Below are 25,446 nucleotides of genomic sequence, written 5' to 3'. Positions count from 1 at the left end.
TTTATACACTTTCCCCTTACTTCATTCTTTTGTGAACATCGCTGGAATAAGTAATTACTGTGGGAACACTTCTTTACAGCTCTTCTCAAACAGTGAAATTGGCAGAGGTTGGTTTTATAAAGTTCACAAACTGAATAGTGCCTTATTGCCATAAACAAAGGGATTTTAACTACAAGCATTAAAATACACTAAGAATATGAGATAAGCAAATCTGTGAATAAAGATAAGTCTTTAATTGACAAGAAAATGAAGGATTAAGCTAATGCAGCATTATAAGCAATATGCCAAGGATTCAAACTCTGGCCTACATCACTGTTTCGGACTAAGTGATTATAAAAGCTTTTTAAATGATAGAAAGCAGGACTCCCAAGAGACATTCTCAGCCTAAAATTCACAAGATCGTGCACAGTTGCTCCAAAGCCTCCTGTCAGCCTTCTGCATGTGCATATATATGTATAACTACTTAAGATAACTGAAGTATTTACACATTAATTAAAAATAACCTGAATACCTAAGAAAGAAACACAAACACTACAATTCATAGAGCTTCTCATAAACAAGAAAGAGATAAAAATTGTTGTTTTTTAAAAAATGAATGCTGTATTAAGAAAAGTTCACTCTTTATAATGGGTCATAAAAATATGATGCAAAATAATATTCTCTCTGTCTGATCCACAACATGGATATAACAACACTATCCTACCTTATAGATCTGCTAAAAGGACCACAAGTATACTGTAACTAAAGCTCTGGAAATTTGATATATAGATGACCAGCAGCCACATACCTGGTGTTGCTTGGGAATTCTAAAAAGCCAAAAAAGCCATGCAGTTTTGAAATTAGTGGATAAAATCAGTGCAGTTTTAAAAGGTTCATCTTTAAAAGTTACAGGTAGGTAGCCGTGTTGGTCTGCCATAGTCAAAACAAAATAAAAGAAAAAAAAATTCCTTCCAGTAGCACCTAGTTGGTCTTTAAGGTGCTACTGGAAGGAATTTTTTTTCTTTTATTTTGTTTCATCTTTAAAAGGTCTGCCATCTTTACTCAAAATGGCATCTAATCCTACCCAAACATAAACAAAAACGTGTTCAGGAACCAACATGCAAAATTGGTTCAAATCAGTGGAGTTTTGAAAGGTTTAGTCTTTTTTATTTCCCCCCCCCCCCCAGCTGAAACCAATCAGCCTAGAGTGTCACTCCTAACTATTAAAGAAAACTTCTTTAAAGCTACAAGCACCTTTTCTGTTTCTTTACAGAATGACTTCCTAACATCCCCTCTCATTGAAACAGAAACAATACAAAGCCATAAATATATACAAAACATATTTATACATCATGCAACACAACTCCTAATTTTGTCACCAGTTGTGCATGTTTCTCAAATGTAAGGGCTTCCGTAAATATATGTGACACATTTTGCTTGCTCTCACGGTAGTTCAACAATATGAGGTTTTGTTTAATATTTTCTCTTACATTTTGATATTTAATCTATATATGTTTTGATTTACCTTTAAAGTGCTCAGAATCTACCAAATAAATTACTGCTTGATTATCCTCCCATATTTGTACTGGATAATCACATTCCTAACAGAAAACCTTCTCCTTGATATCAGAAACTATCATGCAAAATTTGGTTACAGTATCTCAGAAGATGTCCTAATGCATAACAAACAAGTAAACAACTTTCCAAAAATATACGATGATGAGTCTAATTAGAATTATGATGATGCTTAGGCCCATAACATGCTTGTATTAGCTAAATAAAATGTTTGACACTTCTCTTTGAACAGCTGTTTCATTCCATATCACAAACTTTTTAAAACAATGTTCACTACTTGGACTCATGGAAGGGTGGCATGTCCCATTTTGCTGCCTGAAATGGAAAGTGCTGCCCCATTCTGCTCACCCCTGGTGCCTCCGCTGCCACTGCAGAACCCACCTCTTTGGTGCCACCATTGCATCCACTTTTCTGGCAGAGAAGCGGCACTGCCATTGTCACCAATTTCTGGCAAAATTTCTTGTGATCCATGAAACCTTGTGAGATTCAGCAAGATCTTGCAGAAAATGAGCACCAATGACAATGATGCTTCTCAACCAGAAGCAGGGTCAGTGCGGTACTCACAAGGATGCTGCCTTGGGGCTTCCACCGCCTGAGGAAACTGCTTCACCCAGCTTAATGGATGGGCTGGCCCTGGGCTCCTGAAACTTGTTTCAAACAGTCAGTTGATCTAAGCTTAATGGGTGAGTTCAGAAATGTTCATTTTGCCTGAGCGCACTGCACACCTATAAATGTTAGACTCCATCAGCTATCTGTAATTATAAGACATCAGCCCAGTATCAAATCCCATGTAAGATACTAAGGCAATCATCAATATAACTAATTTGTTCAGTGTCAGTTCCAGCCCTCACCCCCAGACAAATTTTTGCTTTGCAAATTTCAGAGTTCTCAAAAGTCGTATCTTTAAAAACTCAAAGCAAAAAGCAGAAACCTTGTGCTAAATCCTGTCAAAAAAAATTAGTACAGTGGTACCTCGGGTTACATACGCTTCAGGTTACATACGCTTCAGGTTACAGACTCCGCTAACCCAGAAATAGTACCTCGGGTTAAGAACTTTGCTTCAGGATGAGAACAGAAATCATGCTCTGGCGGCACGGCGGCAGCGGGAGGCCCCATTAGCTAAAGTGGTACCTCAGGTGAAGAACAGTTTCAGGTTAAGAACTGACCTCCAGAACGAATTAAGTACTTAACCCAAGGTACCACTGTACTGTATTCTCAACCGACACTCAGTTACAATTTAACTATTTACTTTCTATATTTAGCATACATTTTGCTAAACAAAGTTCCCAATTTGTTTGTCTTGCAAACAGCGTAAAGAACATGCTTATGCTTGTACTGCCAACAATGCCCTCCAATTCTAATTATAGATATTGTGGCATATTTCAAATGCCTGAATTGCTATATAAATACCAACACTTTCTAAGAAAATAATATTCATGCAAAAAACCCCCCTGAAAATTATAGAGTTGGCATTTCTTTAGGTTTTGAATATGGACATGGGTATGAGAAAAAAGTTTCATAGCCTTTTTGGTCACTTTGTATATAAGTTTAAATATTGCCCTGCTCCACCCATCACTTTTTTGTTTCATTTCTTAAGACAGAAAAAATAGGCTTGCTGCATTAAGACCAATCTTTCTAGTTCAAGTAATAATATCTTAGACAGGACCAGATGCTGCAAAAGATGAGTTAATTAAAGCAGGGTTGGAAAAGTCTATCAAAGCCACTATGTGCTTCATTACCCAAACTCAAATAGAAGTTGTTTACATCACCCTCAAATCTGAACAACAAGCTCTTTCAATATTCTTTCCACTACAGTCGCAATTCATAATGGCACTGCAGTGAGAATGGCAGCATTGCCTTTTCCAAATATTTAAATCTTTAATAAGTAAGAAAAAAGGAAAAAAGGTACTAAGGAGAACTAAGCCAACTATGAAAAGGGGGATTCAATTAAAGTGTCTTTTAAAAGAAACTAAAGAGCACTGAAAAGAACTGGCAGAATTTGAAAAAAGCTAAGCTGCATACTGAAACACAAGGAAGCACCAGAGAATCTCAACTTGCCTTGAGTGCAAGTGGAAGTGTACCTGTCCAGCTCTGATTACCAGTCCATCAAGTTTCTAAATAGCCACTGTTAGCAATAAAAGCTTTCAGGCACTCAGTTACGGTCTAAATGGATTCCACAGGCATGAGGCTCTTCTACTAAATGAAAAGACATGTCTGCCTTCAGGCATGAAAAAAAAAATCTGGACAAAGAAATTTGTAGAAAGTAGCCAATGAATACAGTGTGTGTGAGTGCGCCTGGTGGAAGAAGTTTCTCCATAATAAATTCAAATGCATTTCCAAACTTTCCACCCCACCTCTTTCCAAACTCAACTTCAAATCTAACATGTCAAAAATATCAAGATTCACTTTTCTCTTTTGAAAAATACAGTCTAAGTTGCTTAAAAATCAACCTTAGAATCAGCAGAAAAGCCTGCTTAAATAAGCAAGCAAGCAAGCACTAACTCTTAAAACTGATAAGGTAGAGCCTCTCTGAGGGAAGGGGGATTTATAAGTGGTGCCCAGTTCTAGAGGGCCCCACGCTTTAACTTGATTTTATTTCATGACATCAAAATCAGAATTTCACTACATTATTTCACAACAAGTTAGTTGATTTGGGAGCAATGGCTCCTCTCACTACACTAGCCCAAGGTCATACAGGTAATAGTGACCAGCATCTGAAATTGTGTTCAGAAACAAGGAGGAAGGCAATGTCGTGGATACAAAACAGGACAACTTATCAACTAATAAAAGATAGGCTGCTCTTCAATGGCAACAGTGTATAAGATGTATTATGGAAGCCCATCAATGATCATACAAAAACATATGCAATTATCCTTTCCTAGCAGCTTCCAATAAATCAGGGCTCCATTATTTTGGCACATCATGACGATAAGCCACATAACAGTGGTCCAGTAGCCAGGCCACAACACCTGGCTATTTTACTTACTCATTGCCTTACACCAGTTCTCTCAAGGAAACCTATACAATAAAACTTACACAATACACTCCAATAAAAGTGGATTACATATAAAAATTATAAAATATTAGATAGTCAACTGGATCACTACAAGCAATCACACAATTATTAAAACCTTCTCCAACAACCTATGCATGATAAGGAACCAGATTTTAATAGTAGGAGTAGTAGTAGGAGTAGTAATTAGAACATTGGACCCACATATTCATAAAATCATAGAATCGTAGAGTTGGAAGGGATCCAAGAGTCATCTAGACCAACACCCTGCAATGCAGGAATCTCAGCTAAGGCATCCATGGCAGATGGCCATCCAGCCTCTGCTTAAAAAATCTCCAGGGAAGGAGTCCACAACCTCCCGAAGGAGATTGTTCCACTGTTGAACAGCTCTTACTGTCGGAAAGTTTTTCCGTTTTTGAAACATCTCCGGTTTTCTCTACCTACTACAATGGCTTCTACTGTATCTGATGTTACTCTAAGAAATCTGCAGCATTCCAGCTTTTGAGGCAGCAGTTCTGAGGCTATAGAAGTCCTAGCATGTGGGAATGAAGGAGGCTCATATGGTCATTTGTTGGCTGGCCCCTGAAACAAAACTTTGCTGGCACTGATTTATGGTTCAATTCAGGATCCATGCAGGTACTGATAGTGTTAACAGGATTTTTATGATGCTCATATGTTGTTCCATGGCAGGGCTCAAAAGAACAGAACCCAGCATCAGTTTCTCCTAATCCAAGCAGAGGGGCTAATCTGAAGGGTTTGTGACCAATAAAATAGGTTGTGGTGTGTGCTTGGTTGCAAGGCTGTTTGTGTGTGGTGCCCACAGCATTTTGTCTGGTTTACAAATCTGCCCACAGGCTACCAAAGATTGGTGACCTCTGTTATGTATATTATAATCTTTCTCTAGAAGGAGCCCATTAATGATACATATTGATAAATGCTGCATTGTGTGTACATGCTTCCCAGATCCTGATGATTGATCTGTTCATTAAAGTACAGAAGACAATAGCATTAGATGAAATTAGGAGTATACACAAAGCAGAAGCAGCTTTGACTGCAATGCTTTCAAATCCAACTGCAACTTTTTCATGATGTTTTAATATTTTCCATTTCCAGCTGGAGAAAATCCTAGAGAATTTCAGGAAGCGAAATTCTGACTAGACCCCTTTACAATTTGCTGTTCATTGTCAAGTTCATGAAAGTCACTCCACCTCAATTGTTTTTCTGTGTTTTTATCCTTCAATAAGTAACATTTTGTGATTTCAAAAGGCACAGGCATAAATGTCATGCGAAGTAAAAGACTTGGCACAATATTTCATGAATGCATTTCTGCTGGCAATCACCTCCTTTTGCTTCAGCACCCATCCAACGTGAAAAGCACTTGCTTGCATCTTGAGCAACGAGCATATCAACAACACTTGTCACATGAAGCTGAATTTGCCTTCTGACCTTCAGTTGTTCTCTTCACTGCACAGAACACAATTTGTTTTCACTACCCAGAAAGCTGCTTTTGTGGTTATGGCAAGTTCTGTGAAGGGTCGTCAATGCAAGATGACAATGCCTTCTTTTTTCAGACCATTCCAGCAGAAAGCCTATCTTGTTCCTTATGAGTGAAAGTTATTCTGAAACTACAAGACAAGCCCCTTTGCTACACACAACAATGGCATTGCTTGCTTGTATAGCAAATGCTTATGTCAACCTGTAGGCGCCCTACTTCCCAGAAAGTAAGTTGGTATTTAAATATAGACACATGCTATTACTTAAAGTTTCAGAGGTATGATTTCTTAAAGGGGTGGGGAAATTAAATGGAAGTATTAAATCTTCCTTGAAATTCTGTATTTAGAATACTGTGTATTTCTACCGTTTAGATGTCTATGACTACTTCAGGTTCCAACAATGGTTACCGAAAACCTAGAGTTGTATCCAATCCTGTGCAAGGGCAATACTGCTTACTGAAGGGCAATTCCCTATCCTGTCACACCACTTGGTGCCCTCACCCGCATCCCAGGCCTTTCCTGAAGGCCCTGAAGAGAGGCTTATTGTGGGAAAGGGGCACAGGGGACTGGAGTGATGAGGAGTCTGGAATGCTCCTTCTGCAAGCTACCTTGTCATCATGGAGAATTGAATACCACCCATAATGTCTCCAAAATGCTGCAGTCCCATACGAAAATAGTCATTTTCCCACAACAGGTAATATGTAGCCTGGTTAGAAACCAGATTGTTCTAGTGCGTAAGAGTCTGAAGGCATCTCATCATGCCTAATACTATACAGTGGAACCTCAGTTGTCGAATGCTTCGGAAGCCAAACAATTCAGAACCTGAACACCGAAAACCCGGAAGTGAATGCTTCCGTTTTTGAACGCGCCTCAGAAGTTGAACGGCTTCCAAGGCGCATTTCTCCATTTTTTAAAAGGAATTTGCCGACCGATAATTGCGCCTCGGTTGTCAAACATTTCAGAAGTCAAACTGTCTTCTGGAACGGATTACGTTCGATAACCAAGGTTCCACTGTATAAGCTTCAGGCCAAGACTTTGAGAAGTGGGACTTCCGGGTTAGCGCGATCGGCTAATGGCGGATTCCCTCCGAGCTCCGGAGGGAATCGGCTCTGCTGCAGACGGGTCTTACCGCGACGGTGACGTGGGGACCCTCAGAAACCGCAGGCGCGGAAGCCTGTGGACTTGGTGACTCGGCGGGCACCTCAAGCGCCCCCCAACCCACGAAGAGCCTTTTTAAAGGCTGCGGAGAGGGTACGGGGAGCGGCGTGGTGCTGTGAGTGGACCGCTACAGCAGTGGAGCGAAGCCGCGAGCCACGGCCGGAGAGCGCTGACTTTTTTCCCTGAAATTTGGACTTGAAACAACCCGTGAGTAGAATGGAATTTGGACTTTAAAACTTTTACCTTTGAATTCGGTACGACCGGGGGATGTGTTAAAGGGAAGTCTGCACCCCCTCAATCTACAAAAGATTTAAAGCAAGGATCGGAGAACTAAGGTGGAGAGATCTCTCTTTTTTTTCCGAGTTAAAAGATATTAATTCCACGAATTTTGACAGAAGAAGATTTGTGCTGGAGAGTAAGAGTTGAACTTTAGAGGCTTTTGTCTAACCCCCCCCCCCCGACCCGGGAGTGCCCTGTGTGTGAGCTGGAGGAAAAGGAATAAGGAGTTTGACAGCTGTCAAAGGAGCTGTCAAACGGGCAGTTAAACTTAAAAATCTTATTGTTTAACATCTCTCTGGACTGAATTTGCTATATTTGAATTAAAGTGCACGGGAACAAAGCAGTTATTAATAACAAAGTAATAGACTGTTGGGAAAGGACTATTAAGTAACCAGAATCCCCCTAGGGGAATCTTTGAAACATTACAATGGCTACAGATGGAAAATTACAGGCAGAGATAGAAAGAATGTTTTTTCTCGTGGGAGTACTGCAGGAGCAGAGCATGGCTATGAACAAACAACTTATAACCTTGAACTCTAAAACAAGCAACTCTGCTGAATGCATAAAGGATTTAACTGAAATAAAATTTGCAGCTGAGCCAGAGGAGACATTTTTGGAACTGGAGGAGAGGGAAGAAGGAGTTAAGAAAGTACAGGAGAGTACCAATCTGAAGCCTACATTGTCAGAACATAAAGAAGATGATCTTGGGATTACCAATCTGCGAAAGATGCGAAAGAGGAAAGAGGAAACCCCTGGAACACTTGGAATACTGGAACTTAAAAGAAATAAGAAATATGATTGGGGCTTCCTCTTTGAGCATGGGAGATTACTTGACCTTTTGCAGCAGCTGTTACCAAGTATCTCGGATGGAAGAAAATTTGATGAGACTGTGCCAGAGCTCCTTCGGGACCCGAGGACCAACAAAGAGGGCTACCAACAAAACCGGCAGAGAGAGACTGACAGAGATTTAAAGGCCTCTGATGTGAGGAATCCAGGCTAAGAACTGTTTTTGTGGACATTTATTTGGGAAGGGACAGAAACCGGGGTAGGGAGGGAGGGGAGAACAGAATTTCAAAATTTTTATGACTTTTGTGTTTGGCTATTATCTTTTACATTTAATATAAAAAGGGGAAAATTCGTGGAAGGGAATTTGGGTCGACCTTAGAAAAGGATTTATATTTATAAGAAAATTGGATAATTAAAATTTGGCCAAGTAATAAGAATTAATTTTAAAAATAATAATAATAATAATAATAATAATAATAATAATAATAATAATAATAATAATAATATGTTAAAGATGGGAGATAAGAACCTGCTGAGCTAATTATTGGAATTGGGATGTATGAAGGGGGGGTGGGGGGAAGTCAGGGAGTGGGGTTAAGAAAATAAGGTTATGAAATTATACATGTTTTGTTTTTATTTTCTTCTGTGTGTGTGTTGTTAAAATGTGAAAACCCAATAAAAATTATTTAAAAAAAAAAAAGACTTTGAGAAGTGACTCAGGAAGATCCCAGTCCTTTATCTAATATTGGGCCAAGTTCAAGGGGTTACTATTAGTATATAAAATTTAAACAGCTTAGAGCTCTTCTTATAATCAAGTGGTATATAAATGTTGTTAAATATATAAAAAACACATTTGCCCTGATAAAATTGTTATAGCTACCATATGCTGAATGGTATTGCACCATACATACTTCCTTCTCCCAATAATATAGAATGATGGTGGAGGAATGAGAAAAAGGTGCAGTGACACTACTCAGTTCCTGGATGAAGGGTTAGGGTGTTGTCATTTTAAAAACAAGAAGCACTGCACAATTTCCAATCACCCTCTTTTCCAGTGCTGTAGAACAAAGAGAGGAAACTAGCACAGGGAAATTCAACAAGCACACGGAAAGATTTGGAGATTCATGAATCTATATCTTGTTTCAGGCCCCAAACCTTCCATATCCACTGCATTTCTCGTGTCTCTCATTCTCTTGAATAAACTGATGACAACAGTTGTTGTTTTTTGGGGGGGCGGACTTGAAGTAATGGCATCTTTACTCTTATACACCACCATCCATATTCCAACAATGGTATGGCTATTCAATATCAAGGTGAATATACAAGACTCAGGCCCACTAATTATAATACTGTTAAAAAGCCCATATTCCCTAAGGCTTCCAACATTTTTTTTTAAAAAACGATGACACAGTTGTTATCATGAGTAAGTAAGAATAAATTATTATCTTGTTCTATGAAAATGAACTCATTATATAATAGTGTATTTTCCCAAGGTTCAGGCAACATTTAATTGCAAAAGTAGCCATTTTGGCTCCCTCTCCTCCTCCTTTAGCTCCTCAACACAATTCAGCTCCAAATGTCTCCCACCCTCCAGCATATATTGAGGGGCATGTGGAGAGGGGTGTTTCACAAGCAAAGGCCTATCACGCAAGTGGTACACCATCTTTAATGTTTTCATTCCCATTTACTTTGTAACTCTCATATATTCTGTATACAGTGGTACCTCGGGTTAAGTACTTAATTCGTTCTGGAGGTCCGTTCTTAACCTGAAACTGTTCTTAACCTGAAGCACCACTTTAGCTAATGGGGCCTCCTGCTGCTGCCGTGCCGCCGGAGCACGATTTCTGTTCTCATCCTGAAGCAAAGCAAATAGTACCCGAGGTACTATTTCTGGGTTAGCGGAGTCTGTAACCTGAAGAGTATGTAACCCGAGGTACCACTGTATATATGGAGTCTTATTATGAACTCTTATGTAGTCAAACAACTAAATGATTTACATGGGTGATTTAACATATAACCTATAAACAGTGGCGTAGCATGGGGGTGCAGGGGGGGCTGGCCGCACCGGGCGCAACATCTGGGGGCGCGCGCTCGCACTTGCAGCTCTCTGCCCCTACCTGGGTTAGGGGGCGCAAATTACTTGCCTTGCCCCGGGTGCTGACAACCCACAATACGCCACTGCCTATAAACAAATTGGATTTGTATGTTTTTTAAAACCATTCCTCATATACACTGATGGCTGTGACCTCCAGCCATTAATATGGCATAAGCCACTTTAAAATAGAAAGTTAATGTAATGCATGACCTGGGACTTTATTCCTTTCACCAGGCTTAGCCCTTTAAGAGGGAGACTGCAAAATAATTGACATACTATTCCAGAGTGCCAAGAAGTGTTGCCTCCACTTGCCCTTTGATTTAGGAAAGAGACAGCAGTACGCTTGACCAGCAAGAAGGATATAAAACCATACTCAGTGTGTGTGTGCGCGCGTGCGCGCGTGTGCATGCATGTCCGTGTGTGTTTATTTGCATGCCCACAGGTAAGAGGCAGGTCAGAATGCTTCCACAGGCATAAAAGAAAATCACATATAATTTAAGAAACCCACTTTGTGACAGATAAAAGGAGAGGATTGCTTTGCCAGCTCAACTATAATGAACGCCAGCATGGCTGCCACACTTATAATTATTAATTTATTGGAAGCTGTCAGCTACGCCTTTGCAAAACATCTCAGAAATAAAACTAGTGCACCTTCAGCATTCTAGCTGTTCACAGCAGAAAAGATATTAGCTTCCTCACAATGATATACGCAAAGAGAGAAAACTAGCAAAATGAAGAAACAGGATTGCAGCTGGTCATTGTTATGCCTTGGGCTTGCTTAACTACCTTTGACGTCTCCACAGCCCCACCCTTCTTTTTTTGAGAAAAAATAAAAATGTCAATTGCAATTCTACAATTCTAGCACACTGCATTTTTGTTCTGACCTTCGTATGAACTTTTAAGACAGAAAGCAGGCAGTGTCTAATCCCTGCCAAGCAGTAAATAGCATGACCATTTTGCCTCACACTCAGTCAAAAGCACAAACAACTTTTCTTCCTCAGCCTCTACAATGCCAACCATTCCCACCAAGAATTACACCCTAGATGGCTGCACCTGTCACCTTGCCCTACAGAAAAAGCTACAGAGTTATTTCTGAGGGGATACCATCTTTTAGTCACAAGGCAACATGATGTTATCATGAAAGTATTTCAGAATAACAGCTCTTTTCCAGTCTATATATACATGCTGGAATTTAAGCAAGTTAATAGGGATATTTAAAAAATAATAATTAAAACTGGTAAAATGTTTACTAGTTTTATAACTGTTTTATAATTTTAGTTGTATTTTATGGTTGTGTTTTTGTATACTGTATTGTTTTGTATATTGTTTAATTTTATATGATTTGGAAACTGCTCCGTAATTCTTCTGAGATGAAGGGTGGCCTTAAAAATTGTTAAGTAGCAATGGATAGCTCAGTCAGTAGAGCATGAGACTCGTAATCTCATAGTTGTGGGTTCGAGCCCCACACTGGGCACAAAGGTTTCTGCATTGCAGGGGGTTGGACTAGATAATCCTCATGGTCCCGTCCAACTCTACAATTCTATAGGAGTAGTGGTAGTAGTAACAACAACAACAATAGTGTGATATTTCACAGAACAAGATGTACAGAGTGAGGAAAAACTAACCAGATTCAGGCCTTGAAATATTATGTAAATTAATGTTCATGCAAAAGCTGTTTGTTTATTTAAAATTCTCTATATCCCCTTTCATTTTAATCACAACATAAATGTAATAACAAAGCAAGTAATTAAGACAGGGACTCAAATTCAAACTCAAAGCCAAATCTCTGTGAAACTAGCAAAGATACAGACTGTGGAAGATTCCAAAGTCCAGTGTGTTTAGTATGCAGTATTTCCTATCCTGAAGTAGGGTTGCTGTTGCTAGGCCATAAGCTATCTGTATCTTTAACTCCTGTGATGTACCAGCAAGACTACGCTTCTCCCACCTGCTCCTCCTATGGTCATCATTATTCACCTCTTTTGTGCCTGCTATAACAAGGAAAACTCCAGCTTATAGAGCAAATGTAGGGGTGTGCATGGGTCCCAAGATTCATTTTATATCTGTTCCCTGTGCATTAAAAAATGTTTCTGTGCTGCTTTGTGGTCTCTGTTTTTATCTGTGTTTTGGGTTACAAGCAATTTTATAAAACAAAGGTCTGTGTTCTCCCAGTTACTGTAATGGGGAATCTAAAAGCAGCTGTAATATCTTCCCCCTTTTGGCCAAAATGGGTGACATTTACAGGCATAGGAGCCTCTCCAGAGTGGATTAAGCCTGCAAAATTTGAGACAAATAGTTCCAGGAATTGTTTGCAGGGGAAGTAAAAGGGATTCATTTTCCTTTCATATTGGATGTATGTGCGTGTCTTCCTTACTTTCAAATAATTAAGAAGTGGCTGAGACGTACGTATTCTTGCTTTTAATTTTAAAACTTTGCAGCTTCGCACCAGCCTTTCTTTCTAATGGTTGTCTGCGTCCTCCCATAAGCCTTTACAGGTCTCTCAATAGGTCTTAGAACAGGAGGCTATCTAGAATGCTGCCTGAGAAGTTCTGGTTTTGTTTGTTGGGGTTTTTAAAATCATAGCAATGTAGGATTTTAAAGAAACTTACTTCATTTTTTAAAATCCTCTGCTATCTGCTATTGTGCTTAAAATAAATAAATTCAGAACTCTGCAGACAACATTTTGGACAGTCTCACTTGTTGCACATTTCACAGACCTAGAGAAACAGAGATATCTAGGCACAGACCTGAGCTATATGACACAGAAAAGCATAGAAATAGAGCAACAGGGTGACATGAGGCTTTGTGTGGGACCTGGTCTGACTTGGATGGTCTTCCGTGCTCCAGTAGCGGTTTGGTCATGTTGGCCACATGCCCCAGAAAGCTGTCTGTGGACAAACACCGGCTCCCTGACCTGAAAAGCAAGATGAGCGCTGCACCCCATAGTTGCCTTTGATTGGACTTAACCGTCCAGGGATCCTTTACCTTACATATTATTATTATACCACCTTTATCTTCCAAGGATATCAAGGTGGTGTACATGGTTCTTCTCCTCCCTATTTCATTCTCACAACGACCCTGTGAGGTAGGCTAAGTGATGGTGACTGGCCCAAGGTCACCCAGTGAGCTTCATGGCTGAGTGGGTACTGGAACCCTGCACTCCCAGGTCCTAGTCCAACACTCTAATTATGACGCCACACTGCCTGGTTTTTGTTTTTTACACAGAATCCCATCAGCTGCACCCTACTCCTTCTGTCACTATGCTTTTGTGGTGAAAAGTTAACTCCTTAGCAGTTCTAGCTCTTGATGGCCCAGTGCCCTCACTGGATCCATAACCACCAAGGGGACATCTGGCAAGCTCAGCTTACCTCCACTCTTGTAGCTTTGGGGAAGATGTAAAGAAAAATGGCAGTGGTGGGCAGCATGAACAGGTGTTGCCACCACACCATGGCTTTCTATGCTGCTGCTGCTGCAGCAGCCTCTCTGGAGTTCCGTGGGAGCCTCCCAGACTGCAAACTTAGGCACCATAATCCAGCCCTAATGGTACCAATGTATATTAATGATATCATTTATAAATGTTATCACTCCAACTCTATTCATTATTTTCACTGCCATGATATTACACTTTGTTGAAGGGAAACTCCCCACCGGAGTAGAAATCATATACCAAACAGATGGAAAGCTCTTTAATCTGAGTAGGCTGAAAGCAAAGAGTAAGGCTACCATAACTTCCGTCATAGAGCTTCAGTATTCTGATGACAACATAGTGTGTGCACGCTCAGAGGATGACCTCCAAACGGATGTGAGGGCGATCTGGCTGCGACATCTGTCACCCCACTGATCGCCAGGGTTGATTCGGCTGATCTGGCTGGCTAGGCGGGTGTCCCCTTCCTCCCTCACCGCTCCATGTGCGTCCCTCCCGAAGCTGCGCGCTCGGTGGAAGAGGACGACCATCCCAGATAGAAGGAGTGTACCGTTCTTCGGTCAAGGGTATACGATAGCTGCGCTCCCCTGCTAGAACCTCCATCCTAAATAAATATCTTCGCAGAAGCTTATGAAAACCTTGGCCTATTGCTCAACATCCCAAAAACCAAAGTGCTGCACCAACAAGCCCAAAACAACCCCTATGCAACACCACAAATCCAACTCAATTGTGTAACATTGGAAGGTGTTGTTCATTTCTCCAACCTGGGCAGTTATCTTTCCACAAGGGCCGACATTGATGTTGAAATCCAGCATCACCTGAGCTTTGTGAGTGCAGCTTTCTCCTGATTGAAGTGCAGAGTGTTTGAGGACCGGGACATTCGCAGGGAAACCAAAATGCTTGTTTACAAAGCTATTGTACTACCAACCTTACTGTATGATTGTGAAGCATGGACCACTTATAAACACCATCTCCAACTTCTCGAAAGATTCCATCAATGGTGTCTCTGAAAAATTTTACACATCGATTGGGAAGACAAGCAAACTAATGCCAGTGTACTGGAAGAAGCAAAGATCACCAGTGTTAAAGCAATGATTCTTCAACATCAACTTTGTTGGACTGGTCATGTTGTTTGGATGCCTGATTATCATCTTCCAAAGCAACTATTCCAAACTTAAAAATGGAAAGTGTGATGCTGGTGGTCAACAAAAGAGGTTTAAAGACTCTCTCGGATCAAATCTTTAAAAATGTAGTATAGACACTGACAATTGGGAAACACTGGCCTGTGAGTACTCCAACTGGATATCAGCTTTTACCAAAGGTGTCATAGACTTTGAAGAAGCTCAAACTCAGGACGAAAGGGAGAAATATGCTAAGAAGGCACGCTTGGCAAACCCTCACCAGGATCAACTCCCGCCTGGAAACCTATGTCTCCACTGTGGAAGGATGTGTGGATCCAGAATTGGCCTCCACAGTCACTTACAGACTCACTCTTAAAACCATGTTCATGAAAGACAATCTTACCCAGCTACAAGCAGTCACCAAAGAAGAAGAAGATATAATCCAGCCCTAATGGTACCAATGTATATACAGTGGTGCCTCGCAAGACGAAAAGAATCTGTTCTGCGAGTCTCTTCGTCTAGTGGTTTTTTCGTCTTGCGAAGCAAGCCCATTGACGGCTTAGCGAATTAGCGCTATTAGCGGTTTAGGGGCTTTTAGCGGCTTATCGGCTTAGCGGATAAGCGGATAAGTGGCTTAGCGGCTTAGAAAAAGGGGGGGAAGGGAAAAAAACCCACAGGAACTCGCAAGACATTTTCGTCTTGCGAAGCAAGCCCATAGAAAATTCGTTTTGCGAAGCACCTCCAAAACGGAAAACTCTTTCGTCTAGCGAGTTTTCCGTCTTGCGAGGCATTCGTCTTGTGGGGCACCACTGTAAATGATATTTGGCTATCAAATTTCATTTTACACATCAGACTAGGCAAACTGGATGTAGATTGGGTTACTAATCTGTTCACAACAGATTGTCCTGATTTTAAAATGAGATCCACTTTTAATATTACTCATAAATAAGATTTTTTTTCAGAACAACAATCTGATAATAACTGACAGCATCACAAATAAATAGAGAGTGTTTTATGGGGAAGCATAGAACTGATTGATAGGCCATGGAAATAAATTCTATTACTAAACAGCAACAGATTGCCAAAGTCATGAAATTTTATTTCTAACATTAACACGGACTTAGATGCCATTGTCAATATAAATGTTAAATGTAAAGCTTAACACACTGTCATTAGGATATTTATCAGTTAAACAGAACATTCCAAACTAGTCAAAATAATGTTCAATAGTGTTCAAATTGTTATGAAAATGCTTTAAATTATTTTTAAATTCACTTGCATAAAATTACTTTATAAGACAGAAACTGCAATATATTGTACACTTACAGGGAGTGTCAGACGCGGGTTGCGCTGTGGTCTAAACCACAGAGCCTAGGGCTTGCCGATCAGAAGGTTGGCAGTTCGAAACCCCATGACGGGGTGAGCTCCCGTTGTTCGGTCCCAGCTCCTGCCCACCTAACAGTTTGAAAGCGCGTCAAGTGCAAGTAGATAAATAGGCACCGCTCCAGTGAGAAGGTAAATGGCGTTTCCGTGCACTGCTCTGGTTCGCCAGAAGCGGCTTAGTCATGCTGGCCGCATGACCCAGAAGCTGTCTGCGGACAAACACCGGCTCCCTCAGCCTATAAAGCGAGATGAGCACGCAACCCCAGAGTCATCCACGACTGGACCTAACAGTCAGGGGTACCTTTACCTTTTTATACGGAGTGTCACTAAACAGTGCAATACTCATTTAAGTATATATTCATAATAGAGTGTTAAAAGGATGCAATTTTAAACATGTTTTCAAGTTCCAATGAAGCCAATGGGATTTGCAAGCCTGAAAAGAAAATGATTTCATTGCCTGCCCTGCCCCTAAGCCTGTGGGCTTTTGCATGTAATCACAAACCATGATTTAGTGCTATGGTAGTGATCCTTTTGGTTGTCTGCTCCCTCCTCCTTTCTATTATCTTTACAATTGCAACTCCAGTTAGTTACTTTCTGGTTTGATAAAACCATAGTTTGCAATCAATTGTTCACATTCTGGTGACCTCCTGCATGGACTCAGTATTGCGCTGCATGCTCGACTGCTCATGAAGACGGTCTGGAAATGCTGCTAGTGTAGAATGCAGCTGCCATGCTGGTAGATGGAGCAGCGCAATGGGTACCTTAAAGAGGGCCTTCTCAAATTATCAACCATCTCAGCCCCCAAGATTAGTGCGTGATGGCCATTCACAAGTGGCAAAATGGGGACAGCTCCATTTTGATCGTTATGATTCTACCTCCAAAGCGGTTTCAGGATGAGGTAGAGAAGGCTTAAGATTCCAGCAGAGGACAACTTCTTACCTTTTGCTTCTTTCCCTCCTGTTAGAAAAAAAACAAAACCAGCTGCTGATACTGGCTTCAGTGGCACAGTAACAGAGAAGTTCTGACTGCTGCCGCCACCATTCTTCCTTCTCAAAGGCCTTTGGAAAGAATACTGTGGCCAATGAAGAAGACGCAACATGTTTGGCAGCCCCATGCATGTTAAACTTTAGTTGCTTTATCTTATTAATAAACTGATCAGTCTTTGCAGCCTCAATACTTTATTTCAAAAAACCATTTAAACCCCACCTTTCAGCCTTCAATAGGGCTCTAAGGGAGCTGTGGCCTATAAGGTGGCATTTGAATACCCACTAGCTGTTAGTTATACTTTCAAAAACAAAACACTCCCCTCCAAAACTGAGCAACTTAAGCAGGACCGTCTTAAGCATATGTGATGCAAAGATCCACCCAGCGCCCCCCCCCAGTTGCCCAGAATTGTCAACCTTTTTTAAAGGGGGGAACCCCAAAGTTGTTATCCTTTTTTTAGGATGGGCTGGCGAGGCGCGCATGGCAGAGGAGCCTGAGGCGGAGGCAGAGGTGGTGGCAACTGAGCGAAACCAGGCGCCCTGTGTGAGCAGTGTGCACTGGGCAGGCCTCTTGACAGCCCGCCAATCTCAGGCATGCAGGAGGATGGAGCCAGCCAGCTGCCTCAGTGCCTCGCTTGCCCGCAGCCGAAGAGCTGTGGTGCTCCGAAGGGCTCTGCTCTGCTCGGCAGAGGCTGTCAGCTCTTCCCAATCCCCGGACTCCAAATTTCGGCCACGGACTCTCGGCCTGGCCCTGAACTTAAGATGCCTTTTGTAAACTACTGTTATTTCTACTTCACTTAACTTTGAAGCACAGTTCACCAACCTGAAATGCCAGCTTTTTTCTGTCTTTTTCTCAAGAGTCATTATGTTTTGGAACCGTTTTTCTATGGAAGCTAAAAAAAAAATGGGGCTAGCAGCTTTATAGATCTGTTTAGTACAACAATGAAATAAAGCTAGGGTCTCAGGTTCTGATTAACAAAGGGGGCCTGACTCCACATTAATAGCAATGGGTTACACCTAATACAGTTATGGAAACAAAGAGTATAAAAGAAAAGTAGATCAAATCGTACCCAAAGCGTAAAAATGCAGAGCTGGAAACGGGTATTATTTTAAAAGCATCAGGACAGATCCAGGATCATGACTTCCTTGGGCAATGGAATGGAAAGTAAAAACCAAGTGGAAAGGCTCAGAGTCATGTATTCTTCATATCGGGCAGGTTGGCAAGTCAAAAGCAATAAGGAATATCATCTGAACATGAACAACTATGGCACCATTGATGACCTCATATTGTCCTCCGCTAACAGTAACTTACCAGCAGGCAGTGTGATGAGAGTATTGAGTTTATCTTCAGATTGCAACTATTGAGATTTGGGCTCTAACCACATGAGTCTCACATCAATGAACAGAGTGGATGAAAGTTCACGACTTGTCCCAAGGGAAAATGACACACACACAATATTTTAGAGATGCCATCTCTCTTTATACTGCCTGAATCAATAAAAATGCATATTGCCAAATGCATTGTTTGATTATTTAATATATTTCGCGCTGCTGCACAGGGCACACCTTCACAAGGCAGCTTACAAGAGAAACAAATCAAGTGACAAAATTTATAATATAATAAAATAGCCTCAGATGAAATCATATACCAGAGGCAAGCAAAAAAATGAAAAACCAGTAAAAAGCTTGGTGGAACAGAGAAGTATTTAATCTTTAGGGCTACTTAAAACCTGTGAGATAAAGGGCCAAAGAGATTTCTCAGGAGCAGGAACCTCACAAGAGTGTGGGCACCAATAAAAACTCCCTGTCCCTGGCAGCAGTCAACCTGATCAACTTTAGCGGGTGGCCCAAGTTCGGGATTCCTGAGGCAGAACTCAAGGACTGGACAGGCTCATATGGGTATAGGTAGCCCTCCATCCAAACCATTAAGCACTTCAAAAGTTTAACAACAGCACTTCAAACGGAGCCTGGAAACAAATGGATAACCAATGTAACTAATGGAAAAGTGTTATGATATGATCAATCCACCAAGTTCCTACAAGCCTTCTGGTAGAAGTTTGGATCAGTTGAACCTTCCACACTTTCTCTTCAGAGACAGTTCTATACAGAGAACATTGCAGTACAGTATGGCCATGTCTTATGCACATTTAACTATATGCAGTTGAAGGTCAGCTGGTTGAAATCCTGCAGGTTAAATGAAGAGCCACTTGCACAGAAAGTGTCTTCCTGCCACGGAAAGAGTTTTGAGTTCTGTGCCTTGCTTACCAGGCTCTGGGAAGGCTTCACACTAGCTCTGGGATCTCACAGGACCCTCCCAGAGCTAGTGTGAGAGCTCCCAGAACCCAGTAAGCAAGCTGGATAGCTTAAGAGCTCTCTGCTTTGTCATTGGGAAGGGGGAGAACACCCCCAGTAAGAGAGGGATAGCTGTGTCAAGCTGCAACCTGGGGTTATTCTGGCTGCATGCAATTTTAGCCTTAGGCACAATCCCCAGACCCTAACCACAGGAAAAGTCACAAGTTGACTGTACCTACTTATTTTCCCACTCCTCTGGGTGAACTTGTAATCACTGAGTTTATTGCAATATTTAAATATTTTACTAGTCTTTTAGCTTTGTTGGATTTTGATACATATCATGTATTGTGATTTTAACCAGCCTTGAAATTCTTTTTTAAATGGAAAGGAACTAGAAATATTTTAAATAAATAAATGATAAACTATGCCAATCCTCATCCATTTGGTGATGAAATATGCTTCCAATGGATTGTAACAGAAATCTACATTTCCTTAATAGTTAAGGATCCCAGTTAAATGCAATTTGTCTTCTTCAAGTTGAGTTTTCTAATATATTCTGTCTTTTGTTCCTTGGTTTTCCTTCCTACTTCATTGTGCTAGGTATCATACTGAATACCTCGAGTTAGCCATTGGAGCTTACAAACTTCTGAAATTTACCCCCAAGATCCCAACGGACAACACAGTCATATTATCTGGAAAATCTCTCTGTCAGCAGAAAAAAAATTTCACTTTAAAATATATAAATATTTGGCATACGCACAGCTTAAGGATGAAATGTTAAGAGGAACCCTCAGTTTTTGTTTTCAATCCCTCCACCACCATTATCCATTCTGTTTCCTGGCTTTCATCACGTGGCACACCCAATCCACTTTTGACGAATTCCTTATCCTTTTCATATTTGCAAGTATTCAAGGTTCCAAGAAAGCCTAATTTATAACATGGAGGAGGTTGCAGATTTCTGGCACATGTAGTTGTGCAGATGTTATTCCTTAAGGAAGTCTATCTTGATTGCCTGTGTGAATAATGGCTCAGAGCTGGCATAGTGCCAAGAGTTCTCTCATAGCTGAATGTATAAAACTACTCTCCTACTGAAAGAAGGCCCCCAGTAGGATAATATATTATTACGCATGATTCAAATTACAGGATCTGCAGCAGGGGAGCTAGTGGCTGAATAAGGACAAGCACACACGGAATACTGATGATGGCATGATGGAATCCATCATGCATTGAAAGAAGCATCGTTTTAGCATTTAAATCCTCTGTATTCTTTTCAAAGTGACTATACTGATGATTACACAGATGAATGTAATAAACTAATCATGCCTATTTGTGATTTAAAAAAAAAATACATCAAAGACGAGTTCCTGCAGTATTTTTATTTTTAAATAAAGCTGTGCTTCTTACTGAGTACTTGAAGCCCACGAGCTATAATTCAATAAGACAATATTAAATTCGTCTCCTATCTGATCCTGTTCCAGCGATTAGGATACTGTAGAACAAAACTTGTTTCATTCGGTTATGTGGTCTGAAATCTCTGCGTTCCATAGTATTCTGGGCTGTTTTTAAGTCACTTGCACAACAAATTACTTTACCCACAAAGAACTAAACCCACATGTTTGACACATTATTGGCTTGCCAAGCGTTTTCCTTTTATAAAGAAGCACTGTTCGTGAAACAATGCATAAAAAAGGAAGGGAGGAGAAAGAAGGGAGGTATTTAGCACCATTGTTTGCTTGCAGAAAAAGTCTCATCCAGGGAAAGAGCTATTATTTGGGGGATTAATATGCAAGTGTTAAACACAAAAAAACTATAACCAGTGACGGAGTCTATATATTGCTTTGCTCAAAATAGCCTCAAGCCAGCTCTCATCTTAACTTCTTTTCACACACTCTTGTATTCAGTTATTCTGGCAAAAGGGATGCTAATCAGGTGCTTTGTGCAGGGGGCAAGAGGAGTGGGAATGAAATTTGTTCAGAAATGACCTCAATCCTTTTCATTAATAAAATCACATCTAGGCAGAAAAGTGACAGAAAATTAAATGCAGCACGAACGTGGTTCAGATGTGACATATACTTGCAAGAAAAGAGAATAGAATGTGAAGAGATTTTGCAGCATAATAAGTCTGGAAGCATTCAGAGAAATGCTTAAGTGCAGAGCGATCTTATGCTGCAGCAACCTCTTTACCCCATGTTACCTTCCCAAGTCTTGAAAGAATGTTGTAATGGAGGAAAGGTTTTTGATGCACACAATATGAAGCAATATATCCCTATTATTAGAGAAGTAAAGCTGTTTTAAAAGGCCAAAAACAAACAAACCCAACACAAGTGAAATAGTGCCCATGGTTATCAACACCTCCCTCCTCCTGAGACAACAGAGAGTTAAAGCACACACACACACACACACACACACCTCACGGCATCTGGGAAAATGCAGCCACCATTTTGCATAGTGATTCAAATTATGCTGGCAGAATAATTAATTGAGCGACCTAATCTCAGGGAGGGGGGGAGAAAAAGGATACATTAAATAAAGTTCATTACTGCATGATGTAAATGAGTTTCTCACCAATGATGTCACTGATTGGCTGAGATGTGGAGCTGGTTTCGAACAGTGCAGCTTGGCCGGATTGGCTGCTAGCTCTTCTGGTTACTGCCTGCTTGGGCAGCGCTTGAACCAGACACTTTTCTGCCTCTCTTGTTGTCGTATGAAGCAAATCATGTTCAGCCCAGCTGTGTCTCCATAGTAGTGGCACCCTAAGAGATTCTCCCTCTTGCTTCCCACAGCTCATCTGTAAGGCGGTCGCTGCTGTGAAATACCAGCCTTTGGCACGGAGCCCAGACTACGTTGTTAGATCCGTCTATAATACAGAAAAGACATTTTTTTAAAAAGCAGTTCTTTCACCAAATTGCATCCTAAGAAGGATTAATAACCCTCGATTGCAGCTGGTTTGTATAGTTTGAAATTATGTCGCTCAGAAACTTTCTAAAATACAGGAGGTGACCTATAGCAAATGAGAGTAACGTTGGCTCTCTGAGAAATAAAGGCAGGAAGAAAAAGCAAGCAAGACGCTTCTTTGTTTACCTTGATTACAAAATTCTTCATTTCACTCTAAGGACTGTGACCGATTTCTTGGCACAGACCCAACCCTTTTGATTTTTTAAAAAAAGAAAAAAAGAGCTAAAGCGCTGGGGTTTTTTTCCTATTTGCATCCGTGTAATTTTTCTATTTAAGACAAGGGATCTTAATTAGTATTCTGTTTAAGTATGCAAACTGAAGCGGGGCCATGATACCGAACAAAAAAAAAAAATCTGTATTGTAAGAGAAAGGAGGGGGAAAAAATCTGTACAGCTTTTACAGTTCAGCTGTCTGACTCTCTGGGAAGGAGAAGGGGGGGAAATGCAGTGATATCAACTTTGCCAGACAATGGAGTACCTACAGGCTTTCCCCCCCAGACATGTCTTTTATAACCAGTCAGTATTATGTGCTGCAGACAGTGGCCAATCAGTAAGCTCCTTTCTACAGCAGTGACACAATAGGTGCAACTGGCCACACTGTCCTCCTAGCCCCTGACAGCAGTTCAGGTTCATTTACCGTGTGCTGGAAAATGTGTCCGCCTTTAATATTTCAATTTTTTAAAAAAGCCATCAGCAGCAGCATCCTCCTTTGTTTTAACTATAATTACATCAGCCTAATTACTGTGTATGAGCTGCAGTACCACCGTTCCAAAAAAAAAAAAAAAGGTCGCATTGACGTCACCCGATATAAATGTCCATGAACACGGCTGGTGATTTAAATAATAAAATGCATCAATTGCTTATGGTTCTCACCCCCACCCACACCACCCATCGGTGCTTCCATCCTTTAACTAAATGAATTGAGAGCACATGGGGAAAATGCAGGATCTGCTTTCAAACCTTCTTTCCTTTTCCTCCATTTATTTATTTATTTATTTATTTATTTATTTATTTATTTATTTAACCTTCCCTTCCCCATTTTTCACTGTAGCCTTCCGCTAAGAAACCGAAAAGACAAATATGCTTCAAGTCGGCAAATGCGCAGATAGATAGGGCAACGCCAAAGTACTACCCCTAACTAGATCCTGGGAAATATATCTGCATCTGCACCATCACAGACCCACAGAAGTGTGATGATCGTTAGATGCATAGGGTGCCTATATATGTACGTCTCCAACGGTTTGATAATTAATAGACTCCCTTGTAGCCGTCCCGGAAACTATTCATCTGGCCAAAAGATTAAATCATCACTTTTCATGTATTAGTTCAATATAATTGGTCACGTTCAGGGCGGGTGGGGTGGGGTGGGCGAAGAGCTGTCATGCTAATTTTTGTGGTTTTATGCATGGGATTTACATATTCATGAAGAGAATAGCTGTGATGACCACCGACAGAGCAGAATGAAAAGAAAGAGCACAATTCTTCAGAATACAGATTGCTTGTACACACACACACACACACACACACACACACACACACACACCAAGAAGGTAAATGATGTAGCATATGGCAACAAGAAGAGGAAGCTGTCTGGCTTTTATTCAAACCTCAAGATTTCTATGGTTTACGAACCTCTGAATATACGCATAAGGTGCATTTATATTATTAATTACCTTTGTCTGATAGCAGGAGGAAAAGAATACTGCTTAGACCCGTTTGCTCCACATGTTCATTGTTATAAATTACACACGCATACAAATATGGATTGTTAGATGGCATTTTATTAGAGATGCATAAAATGCTTACAACAGAGGAACGCTTCTCCGTGTCCCGTCCCACCCCACCCTTGGTTAAATTAACCATTTTTAGATCTGGTTTGTACAGGGAATTGTATATTGCAATTAAGATTTATTTATTCATACATACATACATGAATTCGTGCCATAGCATGGATTGTCATAAACTCAACTAAGCACTCAGGGGGAGGGGGTGTCAGTTTGGTACTCATTTTCAAGCGAAAGTTCAAAATTCGCACTTCCCGAAATAATATGCAAACAGAAACACATCTATCCTTCAAAATTTGCATGTCTTCAATTTTTGTGGTGCAGTTCTTCAACAAAGAGTGTGTACAAAATGCATATATCTGGGGAAAGTGTGCAAAATGTGCATAAAAACACATTAGTGAAAATGCATCATAAGGGAAATTACAAAAATATGCACATTTGGAGATATACACAATATAAAACGGATGAATTCCCTTGAATGTGACAAACTTAACCCAAGTCTGGAAAAATAGGAAACTAATCAATATCAGAATGACAGTTTCCTGCATTGCTACTAAGAATCCACATTTCCTCTCTCTGCAAATGCAGGTGTTAAATCAGGGGTCAGCAACCTTTTTCAGCCGTGGGCCGATCTACCGTCCCTCAGACCATGTGGTGGGCCAGGCTGCATTTTGAGGGGGGAAATGAACGAATTCCTATGCCCCCCAAATAACTCATGTAAAAACACCAGGCAGGCCCCACAAATAACCCAGAAATGCATTTTAAATAAAAGGACACATTCTAATCATGTAAAAACATGCTGATTCCTGGACCGTGTGTGGGCCGGATTTAGAAGGTGATTGGACCAGATCTGGCCCATGGGCCTTAGGTTGCCTACCCTTGTGTTAAATGAATAACCTGAAGTACATTTTCTCTGTATTTTAAGATGCACAATTCAGTTCATATAAATATTGTTTCTTTGTTCTAAAGGCAACATATCTGGTTTTTGTATAGTTTGTAAATGAGACATGTTCCAAGGCAGCCAGTGACAAATAGTATAAGGTTTTAAAGAAGTTTTTCTGAAGGTCACCCACTTTTTTTAAATCTTTCCATTTTTATATTCTTGCCATAGCATGACTGCCAACTAATTA

The 25,446-nt window shown here is 40.7% G+C and overlaps 1 long non-coding RNA gene across 13 annotated transcripts in view; it reads right to left on the bottom strand.

Annotated features, from left to right (window-relative positions):
• LOC307213857 overlaps nt 1–25,446 on the bottom strand; it is a 241,109-nt gene that overhangs the window by 182,928 nt on the left and 32,735 nt on the right. For 12 of the 13 annotated variants that reach the window (XR_013837734.1, XR_013837735.1, XR_013837736.1 and 9 more), the window contains one exon: nt 22,144–22,435. This is a non-coding gene — a long non-coding RNA (uncharacterized lncRNA). Of the gene's footprint in view, nt 1–22,143; nt 22,436–22,659; nt 22,684–25,446 lie in introns of those variants that run through there. The other variant, XR_013837746.1, reaches the window with a different exon arrangement.

The sequence above is a fragment of the Podarcis cretensis genome (assembly GCF_951804945.1).
Source record: "Podarcis cretensis genome assembly, chromosome: 4".
NCBI classification, from domain to species: Eukaryota; Metazoa; Chordata; class Lepidosauria; order Squamata; family Lacertidae; genus Podarcis; species Podarcis cretensis.
The sequence above is the reverse complement of the archived record's forward strand: the minus strand, read 5'-3'. Positions and strand labels throughout refer to the sequence as shown.